Source organism: Sceloporus occidentalis, unplaced genomic scaffold, assembly GCF_023333645.1.
Source record: "Sceloporus occidentalis isolate IW3139 unplaced genomic scaffold, rSceOcc1.0.p SCAF_3, whole genome shotgun sequence".
Lineage (NCBI taxonomy): Eukaryota > Metazoa > Chordata > Lepidosauria > Squamata > Phrynosomatidae > Sceloporus > Sceloporus occidentalis.
Genome location: NW_028316983.1, coordinates 92,744,328 through 92,764,782, shown reverse-complemented (window position 1 = coordinate 92,764,782; position 20,455 = coordinate 92,744,328). Strand labels below are relative to the sequence as shown.

The 20,455-nt window shown below is 38.7% G+C and overlaps 1 protein-coding gene across 7 annotated transcripts in view; it reads left to right on the top strand.

Annotated features, from left to right (window-relative positions):
• The window catches only part of ERICH3 (glutamate rich 3), an 88,543-nt gene that overhangs the window by 55,161 nt on the left and 12,927 nt on the right, over window positions 1–20,455 (top strand). The gene's annotated exons all lie outside the window — the stretch shown is intronic.

Here is a 20,455-nt window from a genome sequence, read left to right as displayed (position 1 = left end):
AATGTTACTTGCCCAAGGTCATCCAGTGGGTTTCATGGCTGAGCTGGGAATCGAACCCTGGTCTCAAGGCTTGCAGCCCAATACTGAAACCATTATCTCAAACTGGCTCAGAATGTGTGTGTTGTGTGAGAAAATGCTTGTATACATGTGTATGCTTTATATGTAGATATTTAAGAATGGTTGGAAAACATGTAATTACTGCAACGGATGGCTCCAACCATTCCTCCCCTCATCTCCTGAAAGCTTAGGCAAGTAAGAATGCAACCCTTGTATTTGAAAAGCTTCTTCGTTAGAAATAGGTATGTCTTGAAGATTCAGACTAGGTGTTTTCATAGTCTGCACGCATGAAGGCACGCATGAAGAATGAGAAGGCATGGAATGAGCTAGCAAATTACAGAGTAGAAAGAAATGCAGGCTAGATGCTTATAAAGTATATTGGTAACCTCAGTATTTTGTACTACAAGTGTATTTTCAGAAGAACAACAGAACAGCCAGAGCAACTGTCTCAAACAGACTCTCGCATAATGAAATCATAATGAGTTGAGAAACTACTTGAGCAGTGGAATTTCTGCAAGTGGTACAACCTTTTTAACTAGCAGAGAGTCATCGCTTGTAACAACTTCAAAATTAAATGCCAGTTGGTTAGGTCTGCAGTTTGACATTGGGCTTTAATTTAAAAAGTAAAAGGGTTTTTTAAAAACACATTTTCCTTTCAGTTTAGTTCTGACACAAAACAACCAGGGGAAAAAAGCAGAAACTGATTTTTGGCTTTTTTAGGTTGTTTAACATGTGCTAAATATTAGGTTGGAATATTTTCTTCCCCTGTATAAGCTGAAGTTCTGTTGCTTTGTTAGCAGCACAGATGTGTGGTCTATGGAGGGTAACATTAAGTTGTGTAGACTTAATATAGCAAGATATAGCAAGATTTAAAGTACTCTTTTAAAAAGCCATACTGATTCTTTGAGTCATAGAATCATAGAGTTGGAAAAGACCACAAGGGCCATCCAGTCCAACCCGATTCTGACATGCAGGAACTCTCAATCAAAGAATCCCTGACAGATGACCATTCAGCCTCTGTTTAAAAACCTCCAAAGAAGGAGATTCCACTGTCCTCCAAGGTAATGTGTTCCACTGTCAAACAGCTCTTACTGTGGGAAGTTCTTCGTAATGTTGAGATGGACTTTATTCCTGTAGTTAGAATCCATTGCTCCATATCTGGTATCCACATCTGAGAGGAGCTGAATAGTGCACCATGCACTGACTGCTTTTAAGTGTGGGAAGTGTGTTTAATGTAAAAGGCAATAATATAAGTAAGTCAGATTCTGCAAACCATGTGGTGGACAAGCTCATGATGACTGTAGCTGTCTGCCATGTTCTTTCTTTTTCATTTCTTCTCTTATCCTCCTGAATTCATTCTTCTGGCTGTTGGGGTGTCAGGAGATTTTCATAGCACATGAGCTATTGGATTTAGATGGAGGGCACTGTCAACAGAATACCAGTCACCACTAAGAGAGTTCTAGCCCATTTTCCTTTGCTCCCATCCAACTCAAAGCAAGTAGTGAGAAGCCAAGTGATTAGGTATGTGGGAGTTGAAAGGATGTTAGCCCTCTGGATGCTTGAAGTAAACTGCTGATCTGGTATCCAAGTTAGACAGATTTTATTAAATGTTAAGGGGAAATAGACTGGAGTGTTAAAAAAATATACAGTGAGCTAAAGCCAGTTCTACATAGCCCAAACTAAGTAAGAGAGCCAATGTGGTTTAGTGGTTTGTGTGTTGGACCAGTACATTGGAGAGCATGGTTCAAATCCTCACTCAGCCATGGAAATCCACTGGTTGATCTTGGGCAAGTCACATGCTCTCAGTCTCAGCATAGGCAATAGAGAATTCCATTTGAACTAATCTTGCCAAGAAAACCCCATGATAAGGGTTGCCATAACTCATAATCAACTTGAAACAATCCATATGTTGAGATATTATTTGACCAGAGGTAGAAATCTTTCCAATTATGAAATGCCAAGGGCTAGCTAGTGTCAGACCCACATAGGCTTGGGTTCAGGTTATTTTATCATCCAATGAGACTCTTCTCACTGTCCTTCAGGCATTTTGGGAGGAACAAAGCAGAGGGCTTTCTCAGTGGCTGCTGCCATTCTTAGCTTATGTGAATTGGTTTCTTTAAATTATAGCAGTATTATGGTTGTTGATAGCATTCCATTCCACAGGCCTCTTGAGCACTTTTACAATTGTATTTATTGGTTATTTATTTCAGTAGTGGTAAACCCCTTCTGAACAAATCTTGCCAAGACAATGCTGTGGTAGGTTCTCCTTAAGGTTACCATAAATCAGAAATGACTTGTAGGTACACAACAAGTGACATTTATATCCCACCTTTCATCCATTGAGCACAGTGTACAGTGTTTTCCTGCCTCTCACTTTATCTTTACAACATCCCTGTGAGTGAGAGGGGACCACTGGACCAAGTCACCTAGTGAACTTCAGGAATCAGTAAGGACCAGAACCTGGATCTCCCAAGTCCCCATCCAGCATTCCAGCTGTTACACCACACTTGTGCTCCACCATCAGTCCACATGCCATGGCCTGCTTTGCAACTGTGGAAGGGAAGTTTTGAAAACTTAATTAATGCTGTAAGCAGCTGTCGAAGGGGATTCATGGTGTATGAAACCAATCCAAAGCATGCAATTCTTCCATGCCAAGGGAATTTAATCTTTTTTACTTTCCCTTTATGAGGTCCTTTGGCTACACCAGGAAAGATGGCTTCCCCATTTGTGTTCCTTTTGAAGAGAATAGAAATATGCTTTCACTTTTTGTTTATGAAAGCTATACAAGCTAAATAAGGAAAAAACAAAGTGAAAGCACTGGTAGCTTTGAACACTGATATAGCTAATAAAGAAATAAATATGGGGATAGATGGGGCTGAAGCAACAGTGATCTTAAGTGTTTGTAGTTACCTTAGCATGCAAAAGAAAGTCTGTTCTTATCACATACTGCCACTGTAGTGCTTGAAGCACAAATATACATAGGATTGACTAGGTGTTAATCTGTTCCTTGCACTCAGTTAATTATATTAAGACATACAACAAGCTGTACTCCTGGATAAGTAACCAATAAAGCCAGGAGTAAATTTCTTTTGACTGGTGTTTCCTCAGCCATATACTTTGTACAAGAATATGCTTGGTTGCTTGTGCATGCCATGCTGCTGCTACTGTTTAACATTAATTCAGCATGCCATTCATTAAGCAATTTTAAAAATAGTTTTGGTTTAATTGTAGATTTAACTGGAAACCGAGTAGATCTGCCCTTATACGAGCTCCCAGCAGGGAGTTAAATAATGCATTCTGAGTTTTACAGATGAACAAATTTCAGATAAATAGCATTTAACTAAAAATCCTGACCCATTTTGTGGGATAGTAATTGATACATTCAGTGCAGAAATCCCAATGAGATATTACTTAAGTGGAATGATCACGCTAATTGGATAGGCGTGACAGGCTTTATTGAAGTGTTTTATTAATAGCATGCAAGACTGGTTAGGAAATGTATGTTTGCAGCTAGAGGCTGCTGAAATAAGATGACCAACTAGATTGGTTTACTGCTCACTATCACCTCAGTGATTAAAACTTGTATGAGCACTGGCTATAGCTTTATTTGTTTTGTTTTGCTGCCCCCCCCCCCCCAAAAAAAAAAAAAAGTTCAGTAGCTACAACAAACCAATTCCTAATTGTTTATAGTTTCAGAGGAGAATACATGGTATTCAGGAGGCTCTATGACAGAATGAAATTGGATGTGACAAAGTTGATGCCCTGCCACAGACACAACGAAGATACACTCCATCTCAGTTCATCTGTAAAATAGATAAGAGTCGCTCTGTAGTTTACATCCTTGGTGTTATGTCAATACTTGGCAGCAGTAACAGGAAGCTAAGGAATCAAACTCTTCAAACCTGTAGCAGGAGAGATATTAAAGGTTCTGGTTGGGAACTAAACTTTTGGAGCTACGCAGCTGTCAATTCCAAGCCGGGAAATCAAATCAAGTTTGTTCACTTTTCCACATCCACTTTTCCTGCAACACTCAAGCATCTTTTGTTGTTTGAGTCTCCCTTGTCCCTTCATCTTCTTCTTTCTTCTCTTCCCTCCATAGGTGAACATGAGAAGGTCTCCTCTTTATGAGATGCTCCAAACTTTGCCAATACAATGTAGAAACTTTCCTTTTTATCCAGTCTACATTACTGTACTCACAAAAGTGACTTAAAAGAGAAAAGGGAAATGGCAGTTCCAGAGCCAGTCATCCTTTTACTACTTGCCATTGCAGGGCTCATTCACATTAGCGATTTTGTGATCTGGGGAGATTGCATGATGCAACACCGAATCAAAGTTCCCACTATGTTTACCCCAATTGAGTCTTTCTGTGGCAATTTAATCCCGATGAAGTTCACATTAGTATTTGTATCGATTTACAATGGAGCCATCATTTTGATCATTCTCTGGATTTTTTTTAAAAAACGTATCAATCAAATGATGTGCATCTATGTCACATTGTTTAGCCAAAAAAAGCCAGTCTCGGAAGATGGCAGTGGCAAGCCGCTCAAAACAACCCTTAGCAAGAAACCCTGCAATAGGTTAGCCTTAGGGGGAATCACACTCTCTCAGCCATATAATGATATAATAATATAATCGCTCAGCAATTTAATATGTGTGCGAGAGCTTTAGTTTGCACCAGCTTAGGAGCAGAATCTGTTTTGTTTTTAGTTCTTGGGAAAGAGGAAAAAATGACCCCTAACTCACAGCCCCACTGATAGGTTTTTTTAAAAAATGCCAAGCAAATCGTACGCACCTTTCTCATACAGATGACGTGAGTATTTAAAGGTGCAGACTACTGTGGCCATGCAATAGCAAATATTTGCATAAGCTGTGAAATTTTATTGTTTTAAAGAAACACCATCTAATGATGTTCCCAGGAGAAACACCACCACTATCCCGGCTTTGGTGACCTCTGCTAATCAGACATTGGTGCAGATAAGGGCACTAAATCACTGGCAGAAGAGAAAAAAGTTGGGCTGCACTTTAAAGAGACCACTTTCCAAAGCTCAGGAAGTTTGAATCCACTGCATTTCTGGAGCTGCTTTTTTCACTCTCGCAACTGAGTGCTGAGAGAGAAAAACAATGGCGCTTGGCTGGCAGGGAGAGAGCAACGGTGTGGGCATGATCCGTCCCCTGCACATTAACCCCCTCCCTCCTGGATGCCCCAAATGGTATCGGGAGCAAGTTCCCATTGGTGGCACCCTGATAAAACCTGGTGTTTTGGAAAAGAAATTGGGGGAAACTTGATTTTGGAAAAAGTGGGTTAAGGGGATTTGTGCCCCCCCCCCCTGGAATTTGGGTCAGGAAAAACCAAATTTAAAGTGTGAATGACCTCCTTTTAAATTGGTTTGCAAACAGGCTTATAACATAGTGTGAACGGCCCCACAGACAGCAGTAATTGTTGTTCTGTGCCTTCAGGTTGACTCTGACTTACTGGCAACCCTATCCTAGCAAGAGGAGGTTTGTCATTATCTCTCTTAGTTGAGAGAGTGTGACTTACTGAAGATAAATCCAGGAGTAGTGGTTTTGGCCATACTTTCGCTACAAATCCAATTTAAAACAGTACAAATTAAAAACAACACAAAAGCATTATAAAATATCAATATAAAGTTTAAAAACCAATTAAACTATTTTTTTTAAAAAACTACATACTAAAAATATTAAAATGTATTCAAAACTATATACAAACCTTAACATCTGCATTGCACAGCATTTAAAAGCCCAACCCCAATCAGTTTGAAAAAGCCTGACAACACAAGAAAAGTTTTAACCTGCCACTGAAAGGAGAGCAGGCATGGGGCCAACATGGCCACTCTAGGGAGGGAGTTCCAGAGTTTGGGAGCAGCCACCAAGAGTGCCCTCTCCTTTGTTCCCACCAAACAAGCCTGAGAGGGTGATGAGAAAGAGAGAAGGGCCTCTCTGTATGATCTTAATGCTCTCTTATACCCAAACTAGATCCATTAATAAATCAAAATGTTAGGCCTTGCTGCCATTGTGCTATTGCCTACTGTTGCCCACTGCTTCCAAGAGAGAGAGGTTACCAAATAGTATTTTTTTTTTCATTTGTCCACCCCCTCCCCAGTATGTATGTATTGTTCCTTTTTCAATGGACCTTTGACTTAGGAGATCCATTTTAATCTTATAAATTTATGCCTAGCTGTCCAGAAATGATGAAGACATATCTTTGCTTACAGTACTGCCTTCTTACTTTATCTTAGGAGGTAGGGAAAGACATATTTTTCTCTAGGGATAATATATTGTTTGATCATGCTGGTGATCCAGGGAACATGTGTCATTTAATATGTATAGCCAAGGGGAATTGAGAAGCATCAGAGGCTTCTCAGACCTTTGTGATTCTGAATCTGAAGACATACTTACAACCTGGGAGAAAAAAACATGAAAAGTGCAAAAGGATTTCAGTGTTTTCAGGCTTGAGGCAACTTGCTACAGAAGGTTTTGAGGGACTGTGCATTTCCTTTACTCTTTATATGGAGAACAAAATTCGAATGACAATAGGATTCTATCCTTTAGAAATATAATGGAACGATGAGCTACCTTTGCTGACAGCTTTTGACTCCAGTAGCTGTGTAGGTCTACATGGAAAGCAGAGTTTCTTCAAATGTGAAAAAAAAATAGTCTCTCTAGGTAGATGAGAAAGCATCATCCTTGTTTTTCTGACCCAGTGTTTTTGTTGAAACATAAATCGAGAACTGGTCAGAGAAACCAAACTCATGCTTTTCAGTTCCTATTAGGCCATAGTCCTGTGAATAAATCAGAATGACTCATTAACAGGGAAGCTGTGCAGACTGTTTTGCTAAGGCAAACAGCTACTGGTCTGTTTATATTCTTTAAAAATCTCCAAAACCCACAATTTTTTCTAATGAGCTAGGTAGCTCAAAGGTCTTGTGGCCTTTTATACACTTAGTTTCAAATCTAAAGCACCTTGAGGTGGCACAAATCTCAGAAGCAATAGTAGAGGAAGCCATAATTTGTGTACATGCTGAGGCAAGGATACATAAATGTTAGAGAATAAAGCCTGATATAAAATGTCCAGATGTAGAAGAAGTAACAAAGGTAACTATGGCCTGTTACAGACAGCCAAAATAAAGCTGCTTCGAGTCACAGTGGCGGTATGGTGTTTCAATGATGCATTTGTCCTAAGAGTCCAGAAGCCGCACCAAAGCCACGCTCCAGTCCTTAGCTTTCTTGGTTTCTTCTTCAGGCAAAGATGGTAAAATCCATACAGGAGAAGAAAAAGTGATGAACTTAAAATCACAGGCCTACATTTTTTCTTAGATGCTCTTCTGTTGTCAGTAAAGATGGTCTACAGGGATTTCAGTGCAGGCAGAGACCACTCTCCTTCTTGGCCATGTGAGAGCCCTGTGACTTGTAACATTTTCAATTGTCTTCTCCTGTGTGATGTTTAACATCTTTGCCTGATGAAGAAGCCAGTGAAGCTTTGAAAACTTGCATGATGTATTTTGTGCATTCACTTGGCAAATAAAGATATCATTCTTTTGTGGATTTTGAATTTTGTCTATTTTGCTGTATGGCCAAGATGGCTACCATTAAATATGTTTCCTAGGGATGGAGAAAGTGCAAATTTACCTCCCTGGAAGCAACTTGATCACTTTTACAAAAATTAACTATTTTCCATCCAATATATGCTCCCAAACTGCCATAAAAACATAAAAACATGGCAGTTTGGGTCCCCTTGCATTCCACTACCCCCAAAATCAGTACCAATAGCTGTTTTGGGGACTGAAAACTGAGGCAGGAAGTTGTATCACTTCTAATCATGTCGGGAGCAACATGTAGCCTGTGTTACTCCCACCTGCACCCAATTGCCCCCCCTGTTTTAGGATTATCGGGAAAACATTGAAAACGACATAATAATTATTTACATGCCACATGGCTGCCATAGGGAATATTTTTTTTAAAAAAAACCCATCACATGTTGGATGATTGCTTTTATATCAGCGCTTACTGACTCTTTGGTTATCACATCATGCAAATGATCTAGAACAGGCAAAGTAATAATTGGAAGAGATTTGGGAGAGCATATCTTAGATCAGGAATCAGAAAACTAGGGTCCTCTAGATGTTTTGGAATGCAATTCCCATCAGTTTTAGCTACCATAAACAATGTTGGGGGATTGTAGCACTTTCCCACAAACCCTCACTATTTGCTTTGGGCAGAGCTGATGAGAACTGCACTCCAGCAACATCTGGAGAATTGTGTTTGAAGTTCACATTACCCTGAATCTATTTGCTGGGTTAATCTCAACTCATTAGAAATGACAATTCAGTCTTGTTGATAAAGCATTTCTTCATTGTTTCATGTTGGGGTAGTACCTTAACTTGAATTCTTTGGTTTCTTGATTAATTATGTGTTCTTAAGCCATTTCCACCTGCAAAATAAGGATAACAATACTCACATTGGTGTTGAATTCATTTTTGTAACACTGAAAGTAAAATAGTTTGCATGGCACATGTGGAATGCAGAGGATAAGCAAAAACCATACATTTTTAGCTTGGTGAAACACCTTTTCTTTATTTTTTCCCTTTACACAAATCCACATGCCTTGCAGAACATTTACAACAGTGCAGATGGAAAGAATAATTTAAAATATTAGCAGAAATTACAGCTAATTATCATCAGACACTAGCAAGACATAAAAGGTGCTCAAAAATCAGAACTGCATTTCATTCGAGTCACAAGAATGAAATATGTTATAGTATTGATTTTAATTTTGTCTATAACAGATTTTTTGATGGATTCTCCTGTTCAGTAAAATGTTAGGCATCTGCTAATGAATTAACATTGTTTCTCAAGGATTTATGGCAAATAAAATTAGAGGAGCTGTGGCATTTTTGAAATGAATTTTATGAGTGGTCTTTAGCTTGAGTTTTTTCTGGAATTGGATGGCTTTTTTTTTTTTTTTTTAAAGGCAATATAAGTGTTAGGCCTTGTCTCTGGTCTGATCTCTGTTCTTTGATAGAGAGATAAGAATTAGGCCAAAGTTGAATCTGGAACAGAAAGTCCAGACAGGGCAATTAAGATGAACAAAGATGGTGATGTTCAAAAGGCAGAGTGAAGCAATACAGGAGAAGGCAAAGCAAGGCATGGCACAGAATGTCTGCTGTTATTACTCATAGCAAAAAGTTGTTTATAGGCTTAAGTGAACAGGCATTGATTTTCCAATCAAATCAGCTGAAAGTTATTCCTCTGTAATACTTTAGGCTGCTGTTTTGTGTCCACTATCTGGTACCAAGATCCATTCAGATCAGCAGATCCATTCAGTTCAGCAGAACAGATTAGCATTGCTAATCTGTTGACGTTCTCATTAATATTAATTCCACAGTCTTCTCTACTGAGAAGTAAGGGGCTAAACAGATCAGTGTCTAACACTGACCTTGGGGCAGAGTGGAGGGTATGGCATATGCACACCACACGTCCCAATGCCAGTGTCATGCCACGTGCCCAATCGCACAGCGGGAGGTGTCACAGCACTCCTTTGGTGTAGTGTTTAGACACACTGCACCAAAGGAACGCCGAAAAGCCACCACCACGATGGCAAGGGTGCCTTTTTGCCAGCGCTAAAAGGAGCAGCATTTAGGCATTTCTTTTAGTGCTGGTAAAGTGCCATATCAGGGCTGCAGTGTGCAGTTGCCACGGCCTCAATCTGACAAAGAAAGAGGCAGTGGGATGCCGCTCTATTGGGGCAGTCTATCGAGCCCCTGAGTCTCTTTTCCTATCAAGTTGGGTGGTACTAAGTCTCAAGTAAGTGCATAGGATTACAGATTTCAGGGTCATTGTCTATTTAGGTAATATGCAGTAAATGGTGTATTCAATATTAGTAAATGTATAGTATACGATCTTTAATGACAGATAATTTCTGGGCTGCCTTTCTATACAGCCTAAGATAGGACTGAGGCCACATGTTGCCCTTGTATTTCCTTCTTCACACCCCTGTAGAATTAGCCATGATCATCCACACTACTGAAACCACAGTGGTCACTTTTTATAGCATTGGAGTGGGGAAAGATGCTCTGGCACGCTCCTGTACCATAGTGAATGACTTCAGTTGCTATTGAATTTTGGTGGGAACCTACAATTTTGGTGGCAAATCTGATCATGATAGTCGCCTCCAGTTTGTCTATGGGGAGTCCATTGTTGTCCCCCAGCACCAGGAACATGCCCACTCTGGGCTATGGCTTGAAGACAGAACACCTATGGTCCAAAGCACACTGTAGGAATAATCAAGTTTGAGACCACTTTAACTACCCTGGGTCAGTGCTAGGGAATCCTGGGAATTGTAGTTTATTGTGGCACCAGAGCTCCCTGACAGAGAAGGCTAAATTTCTCACAAAACTATAGTTCCCAGAATCCCCTGTCATTGAGCCAGGGCAGTTAAAGTGGTCTCAAACTGGATTATTTCTGCCCTGTGTTTTGGACCACTGTCCCTCTGTTATGTTGTGAATATCAGTTATTCCATGTACAAGCTTGCTGTTTCTCCCTTCTCTAGTCTGAAGTTATTTTACATATAGCAATAGAAAATACATTTCTATACCGCTTGTCAGTGCACTTAAGAACGCCCTAAGTGGTTTTACAAAGTGTAAGCTAATTGCCCCCAACAATCTGGATGCTTATTTTAGCGACCTCAGAAGGATGCAAGCCTGAGTTGAGTTTGAACTCTTTCGCTGGTATTGAACTCACAAACTTATGGTTTGTGAGTGAGTGGCTGCAGTACAAACATTTAACCACTGCGCCACCAGAGTTCTTACATATGTGAAAGAAAAATCTCAACCTCCTTATTCTTGTCACAAATGTGGTTTGCCTTTTCTCTTTTAGAGTATTGAAGTGGATTCATGTTCCTAAATCTAAGTGAAATACAAAACTACCTCTAGGTCCTGACAAATAAGCTCTGTTCTGGGTCCCCATCTGTTTTCTCTCTACACACTGTCCTTAGGAAAACTCATTAGCTCTTTTGGCTTTTCCTACCATCTGTATGCCGATGACACCCAGCTGTATCTTTCCGCCCCTGACCTTTCTCCAAGGCTTGAACAGCAAGTTTTGTCTTGCCTCACAGCTGTCTCGCAGTGGATGCGCCATCGGCGTTTGAAGCTCAACATGTCCAAGACAGAGCTTCTTGTCTTTCCTCCTAAGCCCACCCTTCAACTCTCCTTTTCTGTCTCTGTGGACAACATTTCTATTCAACCAGTCCAGCAAGCCCACAGTCTTGGCTTTATCTTTGACTCTTCTCTGTCGTGTATCCCTCAGATCCAGACCACAGCCAAGGCTTGTAGATTCTTTTTGTACAATATTGCCAAAATCCGACCATATCTCTACACTTCTACTGCCAAGATCCTGGTCCATGCCCTAGTGGTCTCACGACTTGATTACTGTAACGTCCTCCTGGCTGGGCTTCCTCTTTCTCACCTCCGTCCTTTAATCTCTGTTCAGCATTCAGCTGCACGCATTATCACTTCCACCCACCGCGCTGACCACATCTCTCCTGTGTTGGCATCCCTTCACTGGCTCCCCCTCCCTTTCCGCATTCAGTATAAGCTCCTGCTGTCGGCATTTAAAGCCCTCCATGGACTGGCCCCTCCTTACTTATCAGACCTTCTTTCTCCTCACCTTCCCACCAGGGCCCTCCATTCTGGTAGTCAAGGTCTGCTATCCCAGCCCAGGATTTCCTCTGCCCCATCCCGGATTCGCCCCTTTTCACTTGCTGCCCCTCACTCCTGGAACCTTCTTCCCCCACAAGCAAGAGCCATCACTTCTTTAACCAGCTTCAAAACGGAGTTGAAAACCATCCTGTTCAGAGAAGCCTTCCCAGGCATTGCATAATTGTCGCTTACCATTTGATGTTCTTTTGGTCCCTGTTTATCAAACCATTTCCTGTATTGCTATGTACTGTATATGCATTACCCTACTTGAGAGTATGTATTTTCCCTGGAATATGATTAACCATCCATTATGAAGCCAAGCCCTCCCTCCAGTCCATCTGCCTTGGTCCAGGCCTTGGAGGTAGAGAGGAACTGCTGGACCTCTTACCCTTTCCCTCCACCACTCCCTTCTCCTTTTGTGTCATGTCTTTTTAGATTGTAAGCCCGAGGGCAGGGAACCGTCTAACTAAAAAGATTGCATGTACAGCGCTGTGTAAATTTACAGCGCTTCATAAATAAAGGTTAATAATAATAATAACCTTGTGTCATCACCCTCTTCAGTTGTTGTTTCTTGCAGATATTAAATGCATACTAAATTTGAAGTTTAGTGTAAAAGTACTATATCTATTTTGATATTCCTGTGAGTCAGAAAAAACATTTACACTTAAGTATTGAAGGCTAAATACCTTGAAGGTACCAGATCTTATCTGATCTGGCATGCTAAGCAGGGTGTTGAAGGCTATATTTAGAGAAAAGCAATGGCAAACACCTCTGAGTATTCCTTGTCTAAGAAACCCCTGTGAAATCCATTGAATCATGATAAGTTAACAGGTGATTTATGCCAGTACTGATAGATGGTTTTGAAATGATTGAATTGGGTCAGGCCACAGCCCTGTAAGTGTATACTATAATTACACCACAAGTTTAGTGAAGTTATCCTTCATTGCATAATGTATACCTAATGTAGATATACCTTAGTTATGGGGAAATCTCTCTGGCTTTGCTTTGCGAACAAAGATTCAGGAAGGACTCATCCCGCACTTTGTACAAGTGCGTTGATGACTAAAAAGGCCAATCCCGGGATAAACAGGTCTGGTTGCAGAAAGCACAGCGGAAAGTCTCCTTGGGTGATGTTTCTGGGTTGTGGTTCTTTCTGCGTTGTCGTTTCTCTTCGAGACTCATTCGGCATGAGCTTTCAAAGAAGGCTGCAGCATCGTGGATAGTGCGTCTCCATGCCTCCCGGTGTGAGGCCAGGATGGACCATTGTTGGTGATCAGTTTGGCCGAGCCTGAGATGTTGTTTTAGGGAGTCCTTGTATCTCTTCTTTGGGGCACCCCTCTTACGCTGACCCATGGTGAGTTCACCATAGAATACTATTTTTATCTATTTATTTATTTATTTTATTAAATTTTATTATAACATACACAAATACAAATTCACAATACAATCTCACTACAAACAAGAAAAGACATACAAACATAACAAGTAAATGCTTCAAATACAGTATGACCGTGTCGGTCTTTGTTCCACTTTAAAGTACTTCCACACATAATATGGTACTCTGTTAATATAATTTAGAAAACCATATTCCCATATCTGCAGTTCAAAAAAAGTTCACCAATGTTATACATCTAAAGTAAACGCAATAAAACAAATTCAGTTATATATACCAATTTGTTGATAATTATTGAAGATAACATAAGACAAATAAGCCGTAATAACAACAGGTTGAAATTCACCAAGCCTTACAGATCTATGGCATTGTAAATCCACAATATACATCTAAACATTCCCATTTCTTATAGATCTTTTCCACATCCTTATTCCTCATCATCTCAGTCAAAATATCCATTTCTTTTGCTTCCCTCAATTTGGCTATCCACTCTTCTTCACAAGGTATTTCTTTCTTTTTCCAAAATTGTGCATAAATAATACGTCCCAGTGTGACCATGTATAAAATCAGCGATGGTTTTTCTTTTAGCTTTAGGTTTTCTAAAGTACCAGTCATATTAAGCAAAAATAAACGAGGGTCCAGTGGTAATTCTATTTGTAAAATGTTCCCCATTAATCTATGTATATTTCCCCAAAATTCTTTTGCCATTTTACATTCCCACCAAAGGTGAAAAAAGGATCCTTCATGCTTTTCACATTTCCAACACACATTGTTTGCAGTATTGTACAATTTCTTTATCATGACAGGAGTCATATACCACCTATATAGCATCTTTGTATAGTTTTCTTTATAATTTTGACAGACAGTAAATTTCTTAGTATCTTTCCAAGACTTTTCCCACAATTCTAAATCTATCAAACATTGTAAGCCTTGAGACCATTTTACCATTGAATGTTTTACCGCTTCATCTTCCAATTGTCTTTTTTTCAAGATTTTATAATACAAAGATAAATGTTTCTTTCCATCATCCATCAAAATTTTATCTAGATCGTTAAATTCTTTAATAAATCCTCTCTGTTTTAAATCTACTTTGAATCTTTCTGTAAGTTGGAAGTACAAGTACCAATCTATTTTGAGTTCACCTGGAAGGATAGCCTCTTTTTGTCTCATTGAAACAATATTATCGAATCTCCAAAAGATCAAATCTTTATATGTCAACCAAGGTATCTTGTTATCTCTTGTTCTTTGAAAGAAAGCTTCCTGTGAGGAAACCCATTTAGGCAAACCCAGATAGAAAAGATCTTTAACCTTGTTCCATACAAAAAGCAGTGCGTTCCTCAAATAGTGTCTTTTAAAGTCATTATGTTCTTTTACCTTATCATACCAGAGATAAGCATGGATTCCATATCTAAGGTCTCCTACTTCAAGTGCCAATAATCTCTCATTACTCAATTGAACCCAGTTCTCTACCCAGCACATACATGATGCAAAATAATACAACTCGAGATTAGGAAGTGCACAGCCTCCTCTAAGTACCTCATCCATTAAGACTTTCCATCTAATTCTGGCACGTTTCCCCTCCCAGAGAAACTTTGAAAGTTCTCTCTGCCATATCATAAAATATTTTCTACAAGAGATCACTGGGAGATTCTGAAATAGATACAAAAAACGAGGCAAAATGTTCATCTTAATTATTGCAATTCTTCCATATAGAGAAAGATGGAGTTTAGACCAATTAGCTAAGTCTTTCTTGACTTCTTTCCATAATCTGCCATAATTATTTTCAAATAAATCAATATTCTTACTAGTCAAATATATCCCCAAATATTTGGCCTTATGTACAACCTTGAAATCAGAGATTCTAGTCAATTCTGATTGTTCTTCTTTATCCATATTTTTAGTTAATATTTCTGATTTATTTGAATTAACTTTCAGCCCTGAAAATTTTGTAAACAGTTCGATAGTACTAATTAGCATTGGTATAGTTTTTATCGGATCTTCAATAAAACAAATAAGATCATCGGCAAAGGCTCTTGCTTTGAATGAGTATTTTCTAATGTTAATTCCTTTGATTTTTCCATTACATCTGATATTACTCATCAATACTTCAAATGCTGCAATGAACAGTAGTGGAGACAGAGGACAACCCTGTCTCGTACCACGCTCAATTTGAAAGTATTCGGTTCTCTCCTCATTGATCAATAATTGCGCTTGTTGCTCTTTGTATATCGCCCTGATCCATGTTATCATATTGTTACCCAAGTTCATTTTACTCAGTAACTCTTTCAGAAACGTCCAGTTTAGACTATCGAATGCCTTTTCCAGGTCAACTAATAGCAAAGCCAGTTTCTTATCATGTTTAGATTCACACAGTTCTAAGATATTCAACACGGTCCTCAAATTTTCTTTACCATGACGATTAGGCAGAAATCCACTTTGGTCTTCATGAATATGGTTAGACAAAAATTTCTTTATTATTTCCGCTAATATACTAGTGAAGATCTTATAATCTACATTCGTCAAGGAAATCGGTCTATAATTATTGATATCTTCTCTCATATTCAAATTTTTGGGGATTAAAACAATCAGCGCCTCCTTCCACGTTTCAGGCAATCCATTTACAAGGATGTCGTTTATGGTATCTTTTAAAGGGCCAATCAGTATCTCTTGCATTTTTTTATAATAGATGGCAGTAAAACCATCAGGTCCAGGGGATTTATTGATTTTTAATTTTTTGATGGCACTCGAAACTTCTTCTGTCGTTATTTCATGATTTATTTTTGAACATTCATCTTCTGTGAAGATCAAAGAGGATTGATTTGTTAAAAAGTCTTGCAATTTCTCTTTCACATCTGTACTTTCTACCGGTTTGCTATATAATTTTTGAAAGTAACTCTTAAAGATTTCCTTTATATCTTTTTGTTGGGTGTATTTTTTACCATCCTGTTGAATACATGAAATCACTTTCTTTTCTTTTTGTTTACGTAATTGAGATGCTAGTAGTTTCCCAGCTTTGTTCCCCTGCTCGAAAGTTTTTTGCTTTGCCATCACTAGTTTCTTTTTTATTTCTTTAACATCCAACATCTTTAGTTCTTGTCTCAAAATCTCCACACCAATTTTCAAATGTTTATCCCCCTTTTGCTTCCATTCTTTTTCTTTAGATTCTAATTCTGCCGGAAGTTTAGTTCTTATAATATTAGATTCTTTTCTTTTAATTACATTTTGCTTAATCAAAATCCCTCTAATCACAGCTTTACTGGCGTCCCAGATGATTCTCTTCTTCATTCCATCTACATCGTTTTCTGTGAAATATTGAATCAAGGCTTCTTTTGTCTACTTCATTACATTGTCATCATTCAGAAGATCCTGTGGTAATCTCCATTGAAAATCTTTTCTTGGTTCAGATAGTTCCATAAAGATTAAATTGTGATCAGAGAAGGATGTCGTTTGGGTATCCATATCTTTTATTAATGGTAAAAGTTCTTTGGATACCATAAACATATCCAGTCTAGAAAAAGAATCATGAGCTTCAGAATAAAAAGTATAGCTTCTGCTTTGATCGTATTTAAATCTCCATACATCTGACAAATCATAATCTTGATATAATTTGAAAAAGGATTTGGGGAGTTTTCCTTGATTTTTTTTTTTATCTGTTTAGATCCTTCACACTTTCTATCTAACTCAGGAGAAAGAACAGCATTAAAATCACCCAAAATTAATAAGTTGTTATAATGAAATCTTGACAGTACCTTTTGAAGTTCATTAAAAAAAATTTCTCTATTATCATTTGGTGCGTATATTCCTATAGCCAAGAACTTTAAGTTGGAAATCAGTACCTCAACCGCTATGTATGATCTGTTTTTATCTTTAAAGATCTCTTTTGATGGCCACCTCTGGTTTACATATATCGCCACGCCCCTTTTTTTCTTGTCAAGTGAAGAATTGTAACAAGTCCCCAGTTTCGGGTTTCTTAACAGCCGTTCTTCTTTTACTTTTATCTTAGTTTCTTGAATACAGATTAGGTCGCCCTTCAATTTTTCCAAATAATGAAATACTAAATTTCTCTTATATTTAGAATTTATACCTTTCACATTTAATGATATAATCTTGGACATTTTCAGGTTAGATATTTCTTTCTTTCTTACTTCCCTTCTAACTTGCTTCTTTTTGTCCTTGTTATTCCTCCTTTGATAGTTTGTAAATTGTTTCTCGTATTTATTTTGTATAACTCTTTTGTTGTTATTAGATTTTAATATTGTTCCACCCCATCCACCCCTATATAGCTTTACTGAATCTTTATTAAATCAAAAAAAAAAAAAGAGAGAGAGAGAATTCATCCCCCAGAATCGTCATCTCGCAATTAAAAAGGAGATAAGAAATAAAATCTTAATCATTCCAATTTTTCTTGATTTGTTTCTCCTTTTGCTTCTTCATCCTCTGTCTCATTTTCCTCTCTTTCTCTAGTGTTCTTTGCCGCTTTAGCTTCTCGTCTCAATTTTGCTTCCATTTCTTTGGCTTTTTCCACTGAATCTATTGTAATCCTCTTCTGTTTATAAATAAAGGATAATCCTTCCACTCTACCCCATCTATATTCCAAATTCAAATGTCTCAACATAGTGGTCAAGGTTCTGTATTTCTGTCTAGCAAGCATCACAGATGGTGGAATGTCCTTGAAAATTTTTGCCTCACAATCCCCAATCCTAAGATCAGCCCCATAGCTCTTTTGAATAATCAGATCCCTTGTCCTTGATCTGACACAGTTAATTATAATGTCTTTTGGATAATTTTTTTCTTTAGCTTGTACCGAGTGGATCCTAAAAATCTTATCAAGTTCCATCTCCATTCTCTCTTTAGAATATCCCAAAAAATCTGCCAGAGGTTGTAGCAATAATTCAAAAGTATCCTCATTGGGACCTTCGGGCACACCTCTCACCTTTACACATTTATTCCTGTATTTCAATTCCTGGTTCAGATCCATTCGTTGATAATGTATTTGTTTTTGATGGACATCCCTCATTGCTTTCTCCAGAGTTTCAGTCTTTTCTTTAATCTTATCCACCTCATTCTGTGTTTTAACAATTTCTATATTCATTTTGTCCATTCTTTTAACCACACTGTCCAGCTCCTTCTTAATATCTTTCCTAATTTCAGCTCTTATTTCCTTCATTTCCTCTCTCAATTCCTTATTAGATTCCTTAATATCCTCTTTTAATTCTGTCCTAAGTTCTTTCATCTCCGCTCTTATTTTCCGTAATTCTTCAAGAACCAGTAAATTAGGATCAATGGTTCTGATACCATCTTCAAAAGGACCTTTTCCCTGGGGCGGTGTTTGCCCTTGATTAGTGGTTTTCTTCATATTTGCAATCAAAATAGTTTCCTCTTTCTAAAGAAAAAAGTTATAAGAGCAATATATTACAGTAACTATCACAGTTCCAAATACCTATGTATGTCCATACAACTCCAAAAGGTCCCAGGCAATTTTTCTCAATTAGTCTTAATGAGGGATTTCTCACAGTTATATAAATCAATTATATAATTCTAGGATTCCTCTCCCTGTTATCTTATCAACTAAATCAATTCAGTTAGTCTTAATGTCCTTGATCTCTATGGATAAATTTCAACCACAAGAAAGTCAATGTCCTTGTATCCTATCAAATACATTAGTACTTATTCAAAATTAGTTACACTATTTATCATATGCATCATGTATCAAACAGTTGTACCATGTATAATATCAAGGAAAAATAACAGTAACATTTTTACTATGATTCAATAGTCCAATATCATACAATAATTAGGTTCCAATTCTTATACTTCCCTTCTTGCGCAAGGCTTCTCTTGTTTCCATCCACTCTGTTCAGTCAAAGTTCAAGGGTTGAATAAGAAAAAACAAAATTATTCAACCACAGGATTCCTGAAAAAGCCCAGAGCAGCTTCTGTTACACTGTAATATGGTCCAAATATATAACAAAAAAAGGGTTAACAGTAACAATATCCAAAGAGAAGAGAAACTGGTAACTCTGTATCAAAGTAGCATACAAAAGGCTGCTCCTCTTTCTAGCTGAGAAACTTCCTTTAGAACTTTTTAACTTTTGCTTTCCAGTATAATTATTTCATTCCAGCTTGAATACTCACAGATGGCGTCCTAAGTTGTGAATAGATTTTCAGTGTTTCAAAGCAGCACAAATATCAAACAACAGAAGAGACCCCAGAGGAAAACTTCTTCTACAAAAGTAAAAAATAAGTTTATGGAAAGTTAAGATAGCTTGAGTTAAGTAAATGCTATCCAATTGACATAATTTCCCATCTCCGCCAGGTGTCACTACTTGCAGGGCTCTGGTGTCCTCCACATACAGATGTTGCTCTTCTTCTAATTATCAACAGCTTTCATTCCTCACTGTTCTTAAAGGGTCCACTCTGCTCTATGGGCTCCGTCTGTACTTTTCCAGCGCGCTCCCTGTTTTTTCCTCTATGGAGGGGCTCTCACTCGATCTTGCTTTTGCCTCCCTTTCTTTCCAAAAGCGGCACCGTTTGCCACAAGGAGATTAAAGACACAAAAATAAAGTGATTCAAAAACACAATCCTCCTTTCCTTCTCCTCTCTCCGTGCCAAACAGATCCCCGTCAGTGTCAAGCTCTCGTTCGAGTCTCCCCTCGCGCGCGCGCCTCCAAGGCTTCTCCAACAGCTGCGCGTTCTGTTCCCTTAGTCTCCTTTCCCAGACTCGTGCCCGCTTGATCCAAACAAAGGTTCCTCTTCTATCAAGAAAATATATACAAAAAGTACCAGAACTATGTGTAAGCACTCTTATCCTGGACTCTTCTTCCCCAATAGTTCATAAGTGGATGGCTCCGCAAAACGTCGCCCAAAGGAACGACTGCAGCAAACAGGAGACACAAGCTCTTCGGTTCCAGTAATGTGGGTGAAGGAGGGGAATATTCCCCCAAACCCCCTTTCCTGGAACCCCCAACGAGCTCAAATATTTACCCCCTCTTAACAGAGTAGGGCACGGACGGGTAGGTATCATCCCCGTTCCAACAAGCACCGTTGCTGCGGAGGTTGGAGTCAGGAGCCTTCCTAACTCACGTCCTCCTCACAGAACCATCGCACCGGAAGTCCACCATAGAATACTATTTTTGGGAGGCAATGGTCCTTCATCCTAGAAACGTGTCCTGCCCAGCGCAACTACGTCCTCAATAGCATGGCTTCAATGCTGGTGATCCCTGCTTGCTCAAGGACAGCAACATTCGTCACATAGTCAGTCCAGTGTATATTTAGGATTGTGCGTAAACAG